The sequence below is a fragment of the Rhinatrema bivittatum genome, chromosome 4 (genome assembly GCF_901001135.1).
Source record: "Rhinatrema bivittatum chromosome 4, aRhiBiv1.1, whole genome shotgun sequence".
NCBI lineage: Eukaryota > Metazoa > Chordata > Amphibia > Gymnophiona > Rhinatrematidae > Rhinatrema > Rhinatrema bivittatum.
Genome location: NC_042618.1, coordinates 227,961,584 through 227,979,069, shown reverse-complemented (window position 1 = coordinate 227,979,069; position 17,486 = coordinate 227,961,584). Strand labels below are relative to the sequence as shown.

At 46.0% G+C, this 17,486-nt stretch overlaps 1 protein-coding gene across 1 annotated transcript in view; it reads left to right on the top strand.

The window, feature by feature from the left end:
• Positions 1-213: 213 nt before the first annotated feature.
• Positions 214-17,486, top strand: part of GPR19 (G protein-coupled receptor 19) — a 34,151-nt gene continuing 16,878 nt past the window's right edge. Inside the window, exon 1 of the mRNA XM_029599806.1 lies at positions 214-318. The gene's annotated coding sequence lies outside the window, so the exon portion shown is untranslated. The remainder of the gene's footprint in view (positions 319-17,486) is intronic.

The following is a 17,486-nucleotide window of genomic DNA, read 5'->3' as shown; positions in this document are numbered from 1 at the left end:
AATGTGTTAAACTCCCCTGATGAAACAGGATCAGTTGCAATCCCCTGAGTTACTGCCCTAATTCATAGCTCTGGGAAGCAAGCCGGGAAAGCTGCAATTTTGGGGGCAAGCCTGGGGCATTTGGTAACGTCCCTCGTGCCTAACTGAGCTTTCTCGGCTCTTGTCCTCTGTTGAAATAGCTCCAGGTGCAGGTTCAGAGGTCTCCGTTTGCCTCGGATTGACTGCTCGGGCAGAAGAAGGGTGTAACGTCCCTGGCAGGCTAATGTTTGCATTGCTGCTCGTCTTCTTGAAAATGGCCATTAAGTGAAAGAGACGGAGGTGAGATGGCTTTGTAACTTGGTATTCTCCAGCTCTCCCTTGTCCTCCACCCCCCCCCCCCCCCCCCCCCCACCTTGCCTGCTGCTGTGGTTGTGGCCACATTCGCTGAGGACGTGTGAGGTGCCAGCTCCTGGCAGGACCTGCTCCCTCCCTCTCTCTCTCTCTCGCAGCCTCGGACGGATCGACCTGCCAGGGTTTGCGGCTGTGGTCCACGGCTATGGCACGAAAGCTCTAGCAGCTGCATAAAGGGGGGGGGGGGGGGGAGGCGCCCCTCACCCTTGCACCGGGCCCCCCGGAGGCGAGCATCATCCACCGCACAGCCAAGGCTGGGACGGGCGCAGGAGCCGATGGCTGAGCAGCACAGCCATGATGGGGCGCACCGGCTGCTGGAGAGCATGAGCCACGGCGCCGATCCAGGGAGGAAGGAGGCAAGCCGTCGGCAGCTGCAGGGCCCCGGAGCCACCCCATCACTTAGGCAAGCTATTTCACAAAAAAAACCCCCAAAACCGACTCTCCCTACTTATCCAAGGATGAAGCGGGTGGTGCTTCCCGCTAGCAGAAGGGTAAAGCAGGTACAGGAAGGTAGGGGGGTTACAGGGCTCGGGGGGTGAGGGGATTTCTGTTTGGGTTTGCTTAAGCATGACGGGGATGGAAGAAGAAGAACCGCGCCGGTAGGTAAGAGCTTAGCGCTCTTTAGTCACAGGATTGTGGGAGAAGGCGACCCCCCCCCCAATGGTTCACATGAATGAGTCCCCCCCCCCTGTCAGCCAATCCAGGCGTCTTTGCCGCGGTTTGATCGCCACCTGCCCAGGGGCCGAAGTGCACACGGGGAAAGGTTTCTTCCGCGGCTCCGATGGGAGCCGTGGGCTCTGCCCGTCTCTTGTGTCTGAATGGGCAGGCAGATGTGATGGGGGGGGGGGGCTGTGTGTGGTACATTCCTGTGTGGATGCTAGGACGGGCTGTGGGGGGTGGCTGCCCTGTGTTTGTGCGAGTGCCTTTAGGACCTTTGAAAAAGCTGTTTACTTGACCTTAACATGAGTGATAAAGTCCCTAAATTTGACTAGGACTCCTCCGCACCCAGCCCAGAATCCCCAGCTGCTGGGGTAAGTCTGAGTCACTCACACTGCATATGGACAGGAATCCGTCGGGTAATCCTCGGCAGATAACAGAGGGGGACGTTCATATGTTCATGTTTTCCGCTGATTGGAGCATTTCTTATTTTTGTGTCTACAGCATCCCTCACCCCTTTGCCTCCTTTTTTTAGACAGTACTGGAAAATCCATTTCTGCCTAGATCCTTGGATGCTCCATCGCTCAGCTTCCTCTATTCTTTTTTTTTTCCCCCCCATTTTACTTTTATTAAAGCCTCTGGGCTGGTATCATTACATCATTACAGGAAAACGTTGCTTTGGGGAGGACAGGGGACCCTGGATCTGCTTTTATCCAGCCATGCACCATCTTATCCCCAGTGACTGCAGCAGGTCTGGGACTGGCTGGGCACCTCTGAACGATTTCGGGAGGGTAAAGTTAGGCAGTGAGTAAAACCTCCTCCCTCCTTGCCCCATCCAGCTTTGAGATCTACACTTCAGCTGAATTGGATTTTAGCAACTGTTCCACTGCAGTTAGCCAGGACAGCTCTGTCCACCTCAAGCTGCACAGGGGGGCCGATCTCACTCTCTAATTGCACTGATCAAATTAATGTAAGGTGCCTGTGCGCTTTTTGATCAAAGGTGCTTCCCTATTTAAAAAAAAAAACAACAAAAAAACCCCCTTTTCTAAACCACTGGAATAAATTATAAGACAAGAAACTCCCTCTGTATTGCAGAGTAGAATATGGGGCATATATTGGTTGGTTGGAGTTTTTGGCCCCATAGCTCCTCCTTTCTCCTTTTTCTTCCAGCTCAGTTGGAGCCAGAACTGGGATTCTGGCATCTTGAAGCTTTCATTCACAATTACCCAGGAGGTGTTTTTTTTCCCTCCTATTTAATAGACCCTTTTACTGCTCCTAGTCTGGTCATTGCAGCAAGGGTCCTGAGGACAGGATTCATGCACAGTAGGGATGTGAATCGTGTCCTCGATCGTCTTAACGATCGATTTCGGCTGGGAGGGGGAGGGAATCGTATTGTTGCCGTTTGGGGGGGTAAAATATCGTGAAAAATCGTTAAAAATCGAAAAATCGAAAAACCGGCACATTAAAACCCCCTAAAACCCACCCCCGACCCTTTAAATTAAATCCCCCACCCTCCCGAACCCCCCCCCCCAAATAACTTAAATAACCTGCGGGTCCAGCGGCGGTCCGGAACGGGCTCCTGCTCCTGAATCTTGTCGTCTTCAGCCGGCGCCATTTTCCAAAATGGCGCCGAAAAATGGCGGCGGCCATAGACGAAAAAGATTGGACGGCAGGAGGTCCTTCCGGACCCCCGCTGGACTTTTGGCAAGTCTCGTGGGGGTCAGGAGGCCCCCCACAAGCTGGCCAAAAGTTCCTGGAGGTCCAGCGGGGGTCAGGGAGCGATTTCCCGCCGCGAATCGTTTTCGTACGGAAAATGGCGCCGGCAGGAGATCGACTGCAGGAGGTTGTTCAGCGAGGCGCCGGAACCCTCGCTGAACGACCTCCTGCAGTCGATCTCCTGCCGGCACCATTTTCCATACGGAAAATGGCGCCGGCCATACGCGTATGGCCGGCGCCATTTTCCGTACGAAAACGATTTGCGGCGGGAAATCGCTCCCTGACCCCCGCTGGACCTCCAGGAACTTTTGGCCAGCTTGTGGGGGGCCTCCTGACCCCCACGAGACTTGCCAAAAGTCCAGCGGGGGTCCGGAAGGACCTCCTGCCGTCCAATCTTTTTCGTCTATGGCCGCCGCCATTTTTCGGCGCCATTTTGGAAAATGGCGCCGGCTGAAGACGACAAGATTCAGGAGCAGGAGCCCGTTCCGGACCGCTGCCGTTCCGGACCGCCGCTGGACCCGCAGGTTATTTAAGTTATTGAGGGGGGGGGTTCGGGAGGGTGGGGGATTTAATTTAAAGGGTCGGGGGTGGGTTTTAGGGGGTTTTAGTGTGCCGGCTCACGATTCTAACGATTTATAACGATAAATCGTTAGAATCTGTATTGTATTGTGTTCCATAACGGTTTAAGACGATATTAAAATTATCGGACGATAATTTTAATCGTCCTAAAACGATTCACATCCCTAATGCACAGTGCTCCTTCCAGAACCTCCAACACAGGCAGGGCTGGTGATAGTTTTTTTGGTGCCCTGTGCGAAAAATTACAGTGCTGCCCTCCCCCCCCCCCCAGATTCATTCAGAGTCTGTCCCAGGCCTATGAAATAAAGCCCAGCTCTGACCTGCAATCTATATTTTGAAAACCTGACAAGCCCATCCAGAACCTATGGATAAGGAAGGATATTAGATATCCTAGGTAAACCTTACAGTCTTACACACACACACCACCACCACTCCCATGCACATACTCCCACACCCTTTACAGACACACACATCTAAATTATGCTTTTATAACAAATTTTACATGAAAAAGAACATTCAAGAGTACAGTCTTCTGAGGCAAAAATATCACTTACAACATGCATATTATATTTATATGCACTCCTGTGGGGTCAACTAGAAAACTCTGCAAAAATAGACACTTGGAGCACCTATGGAATTAGATCTTTTTGTAATGCGTATTGGATGTAAGCCTGGCCCTCAGAAATCCATGAACAAACAGAATTACCATTACAATATAGCAAACCTCCCATACCAAAACAACCCTAACAACCTTATCTATGAAAAGGCAACACTGCACATATTACACCAGGCTCTTATTAGGAAACCAGGCTGCTATAGATCCCTACACAGAAATTACATGCCAGCAAAATACCTCACCTCGGTCACAGAACACAGAGAGACCCTGGCCAAATACAGAATAAAGAGATCAGAAAGTATCAACAGAAACATGCTGAGAAGAACTGAACTGGAACCAACAACAAGCCAGCCTCTATATGCAGAGCAACAATGGAAAAATAGAAACATTACCATTCTTCATAAAACATTAAATAAAATCAAGAAATATAAAACATTAATCATAATAGTAAAGTCATATTCATAAAAAGAATATTTCAACCAGTTAATGAATAGAATATCGAAAATTTCCCAAACACCAAACAAATTTAAAAAATCTGATGAATACAAAATCCAATTAAAAAATATTCCATTCCATCCCCCAAAAACAAAATTTCAAAAGAGCAGAAACATCAAATTACATCCAATAATTAAAACTAATAAGGATTTAAAAATCTGTTCTCCATACCTGGGATCTGATTTCTAGTCACACAGATTGTCGTGGATTGAGGGAGGTAGGGCTGCACAAATTTTAACTTTTCTCACACACATGCACAATAACACATTCATTCTCTCACACATTCCCTCTCTCTTACACAGGCTGCCTCTCCCTCACCCTCACAGAAACATTATGCGTGTGTGTGTGTGTGTGTGTGTGTGTGTGTGTATGTGTGTGAGTATGTGCCTGTGAGAGCCTAAATGTGACACATAGGCTATCACAGACACACAAACACACACACAAGCATACAGGTTCTCACACAGGTACACAGGCTCTCACACAGACAAACACACACAGGCTCTCACACAAACACCCAAGCTCTCACACAGACACATTCACAGGCTCTCACACAGACACACGCACACACAAACAGGCTGTCAGACTCACACAGGCTCTCACTCATTCACACATACATACAAGCTCACACAACACATGACCTCCTGTTATCAGCAGGTCATGGTGAGATGAACTCCACCATGGTCCCATGGGCCTCCTGTGCTGTCTTCGAGCTGTGGCGGGATGAGCTCCACCACAGCACTGCAGGCCTCCTGCTATCTTCGGGCTGTACGGCCCACCGATCTTCCTGCTTGGGGGGGGGGGGGGGGGGAGGGAGCGGAAGCTGTGCGCGGACGCACACTCACGCGTGCCCACACCTGGAAGTCAGGCCTCTCCTTCCATCACCAGCGCTATCCTTCCTTGGACACTGGCTGGTTTGGCTCCACCAGCGGCCCGCAGCCTCTCCTGCTGCTACCGGCCCGCCGCCTCCCCGAGTGTGCAGCTCCATGCAAATGGTCGTGCTGGGCCTAATCATAGACTCTAAATCCAGCCATTATGTGTCACCCTTGGCAATGACTATGACTCCCTTCCCTCAGGGGCTGTGGCCTGTGCAATGTCCTCAGCTCTGGCTGAATCAGGGTGTAGAAGACCCGATCTAGGAATCTAATGGGAACCTTCCACATGGCAAAATGCTGTTTCCCCATATGGAGGAACCCAGCTCACAGAAAAAAGCAAAGTCTATCCTGCTTCTTGCCTATCCTGTAAGCTGATTGACTATATTCCCTCTTGGCTTTTCTGTTTATAGGGAACTTTGCTGGATAAGTATCTTTGGCTATTATAATAGTACTACTAAGCAAAAGTGTTTTTAGTTGTCAGTTAAACGCAATCATTAAGATCCCATTTCTTTTCTTTTGGTTTATGTTTAATTGCTAAGGAGGCATTAGTGAGAGGTTTTATGGCTCTGTTCCTGTGGGCTTCCAGTTCAACGGAAACTAGGGCTGGGCTGGGATCTGGTGCCCCTGAGGGATTTTTCTCCTTTTCCATAGCCTCTCCAAATCATTGTAGCAACCTTGCACAAGGCTCCTTCCGGAACCCAGAGATCACAGGTCCTAAATCTGACTATTAGGTGGCGCTGTGGTGTGTAGACTACGAGTGCTTCCTTCCCTTCTCCCCCACTCCTTCTGTAGCATCCTCAACATGGCCGACGTGGGGAACAGAAGACCTGAGCCAAGAATTGAACTCAGATCTCTCTGTGGGTCCATGCTGATAACATACATTTCTTTATCCCTGTGGACAGGGCCAGTGCAAGGGTATTAGGTGCCCTAGGCGAAACTTATAGCTTTATGCCCCACCCTACCCCCAGCCCTTCACACATTACAATTTAAAATTATGCATTTATAAAAACAGATTTTGCATGAAAAAAGACATTCTAACTACAGTCTTCTGAGGTAAAAATATCATTTACAACAACTTGTACATAATATTTGCATGCACTGCTTTGGTGCCAACAAGAAAACCTTGCAAAATTAGACATCTAAACAATATGGTATTAGGTCTATTGTAAAGCACATTGGGTGTGGGCTTGGCCTTCAGAAGGCCATGAATAAACTAAATTACAATTGCAATTTAGTAAACCTCCTATACAAAAAGCAGCAGTAACTATTTGCACTCAAACAATAACAATCTTACCTATGAAAAGACAATACTGCAATTATGCCAGGCCCTAAAACACCAAAGCATCTCCTAATTAGGAAAACAGAACAAGCCAGGCTGCTGTAGATCCCTACAGAAACTCTTGAGTACCTTAATATATGCTTCTCTGCTATCAAATGTTGGTTAAACCACAACAAGCTTTCATTAAATATGTCCAAAACAGAGTTTTGGACATATTTACCACAACAGAGTTTCTTGTGGTATCCAGTCCTTACCTTATGCTTACTGAAAAAATCATCCAGCTTGATAATACAAAATTTCAAATCAAGAATCAAGTCAAAAGTATTGGCGTTGTCTTAGACAGTACCCTTTCTTTTCAACCTCAAATCAGTCATGTAATTAAAAATGGGTTTTACAGTTTGCGTGTTATGTCTGGGCTTAAGAAACATTTACACACTCCAGAATTCCGTACTGTATTCCAAGCCTCTATTTCCAATTATCGACTATTGTAACAGTCTTTATGTTGGCTCCCACATTCCACACTACGACCACAGCAGCTTTTGTTAAACTCTTCAACTCATTTAATCAACGCTTTGAGATGATATGATCGCATTACCCCGGTTTTGATTGAGTTACACTGGCTCTCAATTGGTAAAAGAATTAAATATAAATTTGTCATGACTATTTTTAAACTGCTTTCCGACCAATCTTCTGCATGGGCGAATGCTATTTTGAAATGTTATCAGCAGAATACCTCACCTCAGTCGCACATGCTGAACACAGATGGACTGACACCAAACACAGAACAAAGAGGTAATAAAGCAGTGTTTCCCAACCAGTGTGCCACGGCACAGTGATGTGCCACTTAAAAGTCACCATTGTCTAAGGCTCAGTTCCATACAGCAGCTTGGCTGTACTCTCAGTACCTCACAGCAACAAAAGACACCATCAGTTGCTCTTAAACATATAGGAGTTTCTTTCTGAGAACATGTGAAATCATGTATGCCTCTTTTAGGAATTAATGAGCAACATGCAGGGCACTGATAGTCTGGCCTTGTTTTATCTTTGAATTTTTGCACTAAGTTGTTGAGATTTTTACAGACCAAGGGTCTGATTTACTAAGGCCTTTTCCCATTCTGTGTCCGTGGGGGAAAAAGCTTAGTAAATCAAGCCCCAAGTTTGTAGCATAAATGAGGCCTTACTGGTAACTGTAGCCTGGAAACGTTTGAACTGTCCACAAATTATGATTTAGAATGGAAAATATCAGAACATTGACTGGGAACCTGTGCCCTTTTTCTATTATCTTCCCAAAATGAAAGAAAATTTCCTAGCACATTTTTTTCATTAGTGCTCATCAGTGGTGTAAAGTCTTCTATAAAGATGGTTAAGCATTTCTTTCATTTTTGTATACTTTTCAAGAGATACATTTTGAGGGAGCAAGGACAAGGTTGTCTCCCAGATTCACTCTCAGATCTGCAGAACACCATGAATCTTGAGTGTCAGTTAAATAAGCATGCAATTGATATCTTGTGCTAAGTGTTATCTAACACAGAACCCTTGTTGGTTAAGATTTTTACTTAGTTACTCCATAATAGATCTTCTGTACTGCACTGTAAGAAGCCAGCAAAGAGAAGAAGCACATTTCAATCCTGATTCCTTATCACTACTCTGTCCCACGGCAAACGCCAGCCCTGGATTTTTTTTCTCTTTTGTTTCTTTTGCTGCAGAAAGGAAGGAGGCGCCCGGCTGGCTTACCTGCAGCCCAGCCTTCAGACCTCCTCAGTTCAGTGCCCGGCACCGGCAGTCAGCAAGGATGGAAGCAGCGCATTTAAGCAGCAGAAGAAAACTGCATTCCAACAGGCTCCCACCAGTAGCTTGGGATTGCAATGACAGGGAACGCTTCAAGCCAGCAGGCGTTTTGGTTTTTTTTTCCGTGGCCTGCCTCCTTCCTGCTCTACTCCTGCTGTTCCAAGTGCACAGGCAGTAGATAGCATGTGCTTCGCTGATGCATGCCTGCGTCTGCGCATTCAAGGACCATGACATCGGATGCCGGCTCGTTGGGGGGGGGTTGCAGAGATAGGTACGTCTGTTTTACCCACTCTGTCCATTGCTGCACGCGAATCTGCTTCTCATCTCAGGCAGCACGCAGAAAACAGTGAGGCAGCAGCAGGCCCAGTCTCTCTGCCGCCCCTGGGATCATGGCGTCCTAGGCGATCGCCTAGTTTGCCTAGTGCTTCCACCAGCCCTGCCTGTGGAATTCTCTTAGGTCGAGATGATTTCGTTGGTCTCGATCTGTGTCTCTGCTGTGAAACAGTGGCTTACTCCCAATATGCTAGAATGAAATCTTACTAAGACCGAGGTCATTGTTGTGCAGAAGTACAGCACTGGTTTTGTGTGTTCTTCATTCCATTTGGATAACATCGAGATACCGGTTATGTCTCTCACCAGAAGTTTAGGCATATTGAGGCTGTGGTGAAAGCAGGATTTTTAAAATCACTCTTATTTCGTGGACTTGCCTTTTACTCAATCCATCTGATTTTCAGTCGGTGGTACAAACCTTAGCCTTACCAACATTAGATTATTGTAATTCTAATTACAAAGGGCTGCCAGCTTCTGCCCTGATAGCGCTTCAGAGCCTACCGAACTCAGCTGCTAGGCTGATCTTAGGGTGGAATTTGACGGACATCACCACCCCAGTTCTGCACAAGACACACAGGTTACCAGTTCAATGGCGAATACAATACAAAATTGCTAAGTTTGTTCATAGAATGCTCGGTCTTGATTCCTTCTCATGGGTTAACGCAATGTTCCATATATGCAATCCAACTCGTAAACTGTGATTGGCACAGCTAGGATTTCTTGACGTCCTGTCGGCACAAGAGGCGTGCCTCGCAGAGACCTGAGAAAGAGCTTTTTAAAGTGGAGGTGCCAACTATCTGGAGCTTGTTTCCAGAAGGCTTGCATCTGGTTATGTGTACAAAGACTTTCAGGACAATGTTAAAGACTTTTTTTTTTTGTTTCAGCAGGCATTTATGTGATTGCAAATACATATATGACCAGAGTCATCTGGTGTATATTTCATTTTGTTGGCTGACTTTCTGTTTGTGATTAATTGTTTTAATTTTGGGGATGATTGCGAATGATTTATATTGTACACTACCAGACTAGTGCATTAACATTAGTCTGCTTTGGCTGCAGTATTTGATGTGCTCTGTGTGCCTGAAATGGGCACTGAAGTGTGAGGCTTGCACTAAAGTTGTTCCCTGGTTGGTTGAGTAGTTCACTGTTAACCAAACAGTTACACCAGGTCTTGAAATCTGCTTTGAACAAACTGCATTGAATAAAGCAGAATAGAAATATTTTAAATAAATAAATGCATTCAACAAGCAGGTTAAGGTTGAATACTAAAATATTTCTTAGAGGTTTCCCTATAGCTTATCTGGGCAGTCAAAACCTTTCTTAGCTACCTTCTGGGTAGCCTACCAAGGACGTATAGTTCTATTATCAGTGCCTTACACTGAGTCTTCACATTTTGTGCAAAATATCTGCTTTCCACTGGCCATTACGAAAGTTTCATTCATTCACAGCAAACTAACTGTAGGATTTTTCATTCCACTATAAATATAGCGGAATGAAGAGCCGTGGCCAGAAAAGGGGTGAGGGGGGGTGGCGATAGTGTGCACCTGGCCGCATCACAGTGGTGCATTTTTGCTCACCATGGTTGCAGCCGCGGTGCACACTATCGCCCCCCCCCCCCCCCCCATAGCGCCCCTGCAAAAGGTGCAGCTATTTCCGGTGCTGCTGCCAGTGATAATGTGTTAAACATTATTGCCCGCAGCGCAACCGGGTCCAACATTTTTTAAACCCCACCCAAACCCCCTCCCCTTTCCCTCATTTAAATTTTATCGTCCCGATGCGATCGTTATTGCGTGCGATAGGGTGTTATCGCGCGCGATAAGGCCCTAACACACGCGATATTGGCCCATCGAGTTTTGAAAAATGACCCTGTAAGAATGCTTCCATAATGATTTGGCAACTTAATTTTCCTAGTTGTGATCTTAGAAGTTGAAATGACAAACTTCAAGCTAAAAAAGATGATTTTCTGTAGTAGAAGATTTCATGCTTCCTTTTGACTTGTAGCTTATTTTCCTCCTTGTAGCTTATTTCTTCACCCTGTTACTTAGCTAACTGATGAAGAATCAGAAAAGAAACTTAGATGTCATACCATAGCCATCTTAATGCATACTTATTTTTGACTGGTATGGGGAAGACTAAACAGCTCCAGTTATCTTTTGGTGCCATTTCTGGATAAAATAATCATTATTAAAAGCTGGCATTAAGACAACTTTGAGTTATTTATTAACCCCATGAATCTAGGGATATTTGTCATTAGACATATGACAAGAACAAATAGATAGGTACAGAGGAGGAGACACTATTCAGTATCTCACTACAATATAAATTTAGTTGCAGAATATTGCTTGATCTGTTAAGGAGGCTAATCAAAATATTTTAATAAATACTTGCTTGGGAGGGCTAAAATCCCTCAGCCCTCTCTCTCTCTCTCTCTTTTGCTTTTTCAATTGCCAGGTCCCATTGTGACCATAACTGAAATTAATCATCTTCTTCAGCATTCATATGGCACCATAGCAACCAGGACGTCAGCACCACTGGTTACAAACACCAGGAAATCAGCGCTGCTGGTTACAAACACCAGGACATCAGCGCTGCTGTTAATGAACACTAAAGCATCAGTGTTGCTGATTAAAAACACTGCAGCATCAGTGCTGCTAGCCACTCACATGTCAGGACATTAGTGTCAGTGGCTCAAGTGGGAACATCAGTGGGTTGGTCATATGGAGGTACCAGTGCCATGGGCAGCATATGGAAAGATGTCAGTACCAGTGGTCATTCAAGAGGTATCAATGTCACTAGCCATTTGCATGAGGGTGTTTGCATGAGGGTGTTAGGATGTCAGAACTGCTTTCTTGACACCAGTGCTTCAGGTTACTGACTTTAAGATGTGAGTATATGACATTGTAGTCAGCTGGAGGTAATACCTCAAAGCTTGAGTGGTCAGTATACTGGCAAGGTGAGTCTGATAGATTCCAACTAGAGGGTTAAGCCCTCAGGTGCTGGTGGCAAGCCGGGCTTTGGTAGTAGGGTCTGGAATCAGAACTAAGCAGGAATGAGGTAGGAAGCACAAACAGATGAGATAAATCAGTAGATCCAGAACCACAAGGCATTTGCTGGAGTCAGTGCAATGAGATGATCTCTGGAAGCAGGACTCCAATGATAGGGCCAAAGAATTAGAATTAAGCTCTGACAAGCTGCTGAGTGGAAGCCTGGAAAGTATAGTGTTCAGACAGGAAACAAGATGGCCACCAGCAGGAAGTGAGGGCAAAGAGCTGGGATGATTGATCAGTCCACAAAGCCCACACAGGCCACTGCTAGTGGGAAGTGAGAGCTGCCTATTGGGACCTCACAGGATGATATTGGCTATTCAGTTCTATGTAAGTGCTGATGGATATGTAATTTGGGGAAACACTGCTGCCATATGTACATGTCAGAGGTGTTGGCACTTCTGACTTCTATCAGTAATGAGTACTGTTGGTTGCTCAGCCTGAGGTATCAGTTCAAATTTTTGCTCAATTCAAAGGGTATTAATACCAATGGCTACTCAGTTCAGGAGTATTTGGGCATCTCTGGATGCACATATGGGGATGCAAGCACTGCTGGCTGCCCACATTAATAATTGAAAATCCTAGTAGAATGTAGGCAGCTACATTGTTGGATCTGTCTGGCAGACTGTGATGACAGAATTAACTAGCAGCAGGGTCTGTCTGGCAGGCTGCATAGTTACTAGTAGTCCCACTGGAAATGTAGGTGTTCACATAATTGGGTCTGACTGGCAAGCTATGTGCTCTTCATACCAACCAGATTAGTGCAGCAGGTTAGTGGTGGCTGGGCATTTAGGTTAGATGTTCAGACAACAGCCATGCTAATATTTGTAGTTATTTAGATTATTACAAATCTTTGTGGTTAGACATGGGAAGGGAGAGGGGCAGTGAGCGCAGTAAATAGGAGAACCAGCAGGCTCATCTACCTAAGAGGGTGGGGGTAAAGAAAAGGAAGGCAACTGAAACTATCTTGGATATACAGCAGTTCCCTATAAGTGTGTATGCTCTATGACTGGAAGCTGGGATATATCCTGACCTTTGCAAAGCATGGCAGAAATAACTGGATATAGACTGGATGGGTCGGTTGTTTCATTTCTGCCATCATTGTTACTTTGTTACTGTATGCTACATTAGAATATTGGTATCACTGGTGGTCATAGGTTCTGTTGCCTGTATAAGCCAGATAATCAGCATTATATGTTTACATATTTGTTTAAGATGAAAGAAGACCAGATGTCAATCAGGTCTAAACCTCTTCCATTTGTGTATCATCTATCTCTAAAGTGGGAAAAGAACGTGCAAAGAAAAATATTGTGCATTTATATTAATCTGCCGCACAGTGGAAAAATATGTCTTCCAAACTACAAATATGGCAATCAGGTTAAGCCTCTGTATAAGCACTCCCCACAGCTGTATAGCTACATCATCCCAACAATCAAACTTGGTTTACTACAAACTAAATTAAGATTTTTTTAAAAGTTATTTAGTATTGTAACTGTGACATTTCCACGAACAACATTTTTCCTGCTTTCATCAGTCTTGACGTAAAGCAGCCCTTCCTATGACAGAGGTTATACCTCTTTCCTTAGTCTGAGAACACGTTGATGTTTGACCACACTGATTGGCATAAAAAAAAAAGACTAGTGGTACATTTGTTACACACTTTCAAATTGGTTTCACAGCTTGGACATCATTGCTTCAGGTTCTTGGCAGTGATGTAGTGGTCAAAATGTGCATATCGTTCTCTAAGCTAAATTTACCCTTTTCTTTTCTGGTTTTATATAGTGGTGAGGTGGTCATTCGAGTAACACTTACAAATCTAATTTGGACTACTGTAATTTGGGAATTATCAGAGCCCTTAAATGCTATTGTAAGGTGCATACCTTTCAGGGCCTACTAACAAAAAGGCAGAATGGGCACGGCCTGACTACTCGGAAAGGCTGAGATATGATATCAGATATTCTGCTATTATTGCATCACCAGTAATTTAAAAATTCCTTCTCTACGGCAAAATCAATAATATGCATTAAGGAAAAAAAAAGTTTTGCGGAGCGGCAGGAAATAAAACAGTTGAATGGCTTAGCTTAATGCAAGCAAAAAATGAAAGAACACATGGAAAAAATGGTAAAGGGGGTTGGGAGTGAAGAAATAAGAACTATGGAGAAGAGCTAGTGGAGGAGGAAGCGAAGCTTGTCATTTAAATCCGAGGAGCTTTATCCCACTCCTCAATGCTTAATTTGTGTAGAGAAACATGATGCATCGATCTGTACCTACACACCCACAATCCATTAAATCTTTTGTATGTGAACAACTACTGGATAAATGTGCAAAAATATTTTTCCTCCCCATTTTGTGTCTTTGGGAAGCTTACTTTGTGCACCAGGTTTATTAATTTTTGTGCTGCTTACAGGACGCCAATTTGAGCAACGCATCTTGCTGCTGTCCGTGGTGCTGAATGCATTGTGGGAATTAATGTATTCTATTATTCTCTCCCGCCGCGGTACAGTCAGCAGCTGTCAAAATATGCCAGCGCCGCACAAGGATCTGCTCATGCCTAGGAATTTTGAAAATGTTCGGGCTCGATTTAAGCACGGAGCCCTCGGAAATCCGCTCTCTGGCTGCTTAGATTTTTGTTCCAGAGTTTTTGCCAGAATACGATCTTTAGAAAGAATCCAAAGGTTTAGTTTTGCTTCTGAGACGGAGAAAGAGAGCGCGCGAGAGAGAGAGAGAGAAAAGAGGGAAAGCGATTATTTGGTAGCCTGCAAATCTCATGTGCCTGCCCCGCTCTCATTTTTTTTTTTTTTGCAAGGGATGGGTGGCGGGGAAGTGAGAGGACGGAGGTAGCAGTGGGGGTTATCTCGCAAAAACAGCAGCTCGTTACAGTTTCTCTTCCGGCCGTGACCCAGTCCAGCCCTCCGCCCGAAGAAAGAAACAAAAACGGCAAACCCCCACCTTGTTAGCCCCCCCCCCCCCCCCTTATTGCAAAAAAAAAAAAAAATGCCAAAAGCTAAGACGTACAACAAGTGGCCTGGGGCGTCCAACCAGCAGACCCTACCCGCCCGGGACCGATAGAGGGCGCCCGGCGCCCCCCCGAGTCAGAAAGGTAATGGGGAGGGGGAGGGGGAGGGGGGGAGGAAGGCGGCGATCCGCTCGCAGAAGACGACGAAGATGTTGACCGGAGCTGGCCGAGGAATCTTTCTTCCCAGGCGCTAATGACTGCAGCAGAGCGGGATGGGTATGAGAGGGCGTCCGAGCAGGTATCGTGCTCCGCAGCTCTGGTCCCTACCCCTGCTGCCCTCACAGGTGCAGCTGCTCCCCATCATTTTTTTCGCATCGTCGCTCTAGTTTTAGGATTGGTCTCCAGTGATCATTTTCTCATCTCTTTTTTTTTTTTGTTTGTTTCTCCATCCCACTAAAAGAAAGAGACTTGGTTAGCGCGGACTATCCCTTCATCCGCACGCAGGCTGATGATGGTTCTTCTCTGAAATTGAAAATAAGAATGGAGTAAAGAGGCGCCTGATGCCCTCCAGTATTCTGTATGAGGTTTGAATTTTAAACAGTATCGTTTAGCCGGGAGGGTCCTATTAGCTAAAGGACTGAGATTGTGTTCTCGTTGAGACTTAAACAAACAAACAAAAAAAAATATCCCGGCTATAAAAATGTTGCCAACCTGAATAGATTGATCAAAACCCGAGACGGTGTGAAACCGGACGCTTTCAGGGATATGCTTCGTTTATTCTTCAATTACCTTTCTGAATCTGATGTGGGCCGATGGTAAAGCGAGTTGACAGTTTAATTCCTTGTTTTCATTTTTAACAAGCTGACATAGGTTAGAACCAGTTTATGAGTTGTATAATGGTCTGGTCCTCTCTTTTTTTCACTGATCTCTTGTTCTGTTATGACTTGTTTCGCTTTCTTTATTTGGGTTTTATAGATGGGCCGATAAAGTGAAGCGTGCATTTCTGTGCAGGCAGAACAAGCCTAGGACAAGCGGGTGAGCGCCTTCCCAGCCCCAAATAAGCTTAAAGTCCAAAGTGGAGAAAAGGGAGAGGGCATGTGAGATACAGGGGAAGGAGAGGTTTGTTAGAAATGGGCATGTGGCGGTGTGTCAGCTGCTAATATCACTTACTAAATGCTATCACCCGTTCAATCAAACCACACTGGAAATTCTGATAGCAGAATTATGGTCACATATAATCCTGGCAGCAGAATATTGGACGCTGCAGCAGTAAGGATTTATTTTGAGATTTTAACTTTCCGCTTTTCGGCAGATTTCCGAGGAAGAAGTTCATGCTTCGAAACGCGACCCATCTAGGATGTTGCTGATACTTGAAACACTAACGGGTAGATTTTCAAAACGTGCGATTTGGCGTACTTTTGTTGGCGCATCAGGCGCAAACAAAAGTACGCTGGATTTTAGTAGATACGCGCGTAACCGCGCGTATCCGCTAAAATCCTGGATCAGCGCGCGCAAGGCTACCGATTCCGTATAGCCGGTGCGCGCCGAGCCGCGCAGCCTACCTCCGTTCCCTCCGAGGCCGCTCTGAAATCGGAGCGGCCTCGGAGGGAACTTTCTTTTGCCCTCCCCTCACCTTCCCCTCCCTTCCCCTACCTAACCCACCCCCCCGGCCCTGTCTAAACCCCCCCCCCTTACCTTTGTCGGGGGATTTACGCCTCCCAGAGGGAGACATAAATCCCCGCGCGCCAGCGGGCCGCTAGCGCGCCGGGACACAACCTGGGGGGCGGGTCCGGAGGGCGCAGCCACGCCCCCAGACCGCCCCGGGCCGTAACCACGCCCTCAGACCCGCCCCCAAAATGCTACGTCCCGCCCCGAAAACACCGCGCGGATCAGGCCCGCCCCCGACACGCCCCCCTCGGAAAACCCTGGGACTTACACGAGTCCCGGGGCTCTGCGCACGCCGGTAGGCCTATGTAAAATAGGCGCACCGGCGCGCAGTACCCTGCTCGCGTAAATCCGCCCGGATTTACGTGAGCAGGGCTCTTAAAATCCGCCCCTAAGGGCACCGCTGGATAATAATATGGAGATAGCTGTGGATATCAACCTGCAACAGTGGCTGTCAGTCCGGATGGGAGTACTTATATAACATTAAAATTAAAAAGGAAAATTAGCGCGTCCATGTGTGCGCGCGCTGGGAACCATGCGTGCACACGGACGCGCATGCGCACCTTTAAAAATCCAGCTTTAAATGCGCAAGATTGTGCTGCTGGTTCACTTTACAGCTCGCTACAGATGCTAGTGGAGAAGGGAACCCTTCTGTCTGAGCACAGTTCGTACAACAATAATACAAGAGGCAGGCACCTTGTGGTGAAAGAGGGAGGCATGTTTATGGTTTATGTTCCCCTTTAATCAGCTGAGAGTGCATTCTCCTTATTCACCACCCAATGCCTGCTTTGGTCATTATTGTTGTGTTAGTCTTAAAGAGAAAGACTGACACTGGCAGCAACACCTATTAACTTATGTATTAGTCTTTTTCATTCCAGAGTGATTTATTTAGTTTTTTTCCATTCCAGAGTGATTTATTTTTATAGTATGGTATTGCATATGTAAGTTTATTTCTTTGCTTCCATTCGTAGTAAAATATGTAAATAATAATAATAATAATACACAGGTCTATTTTCAGTTATAGCAACAAGACAGCATCCAAACATTCCATCTTACATATTTTGAATGTTCTAAGTTTTCTTATCAGGCTTAACATGCC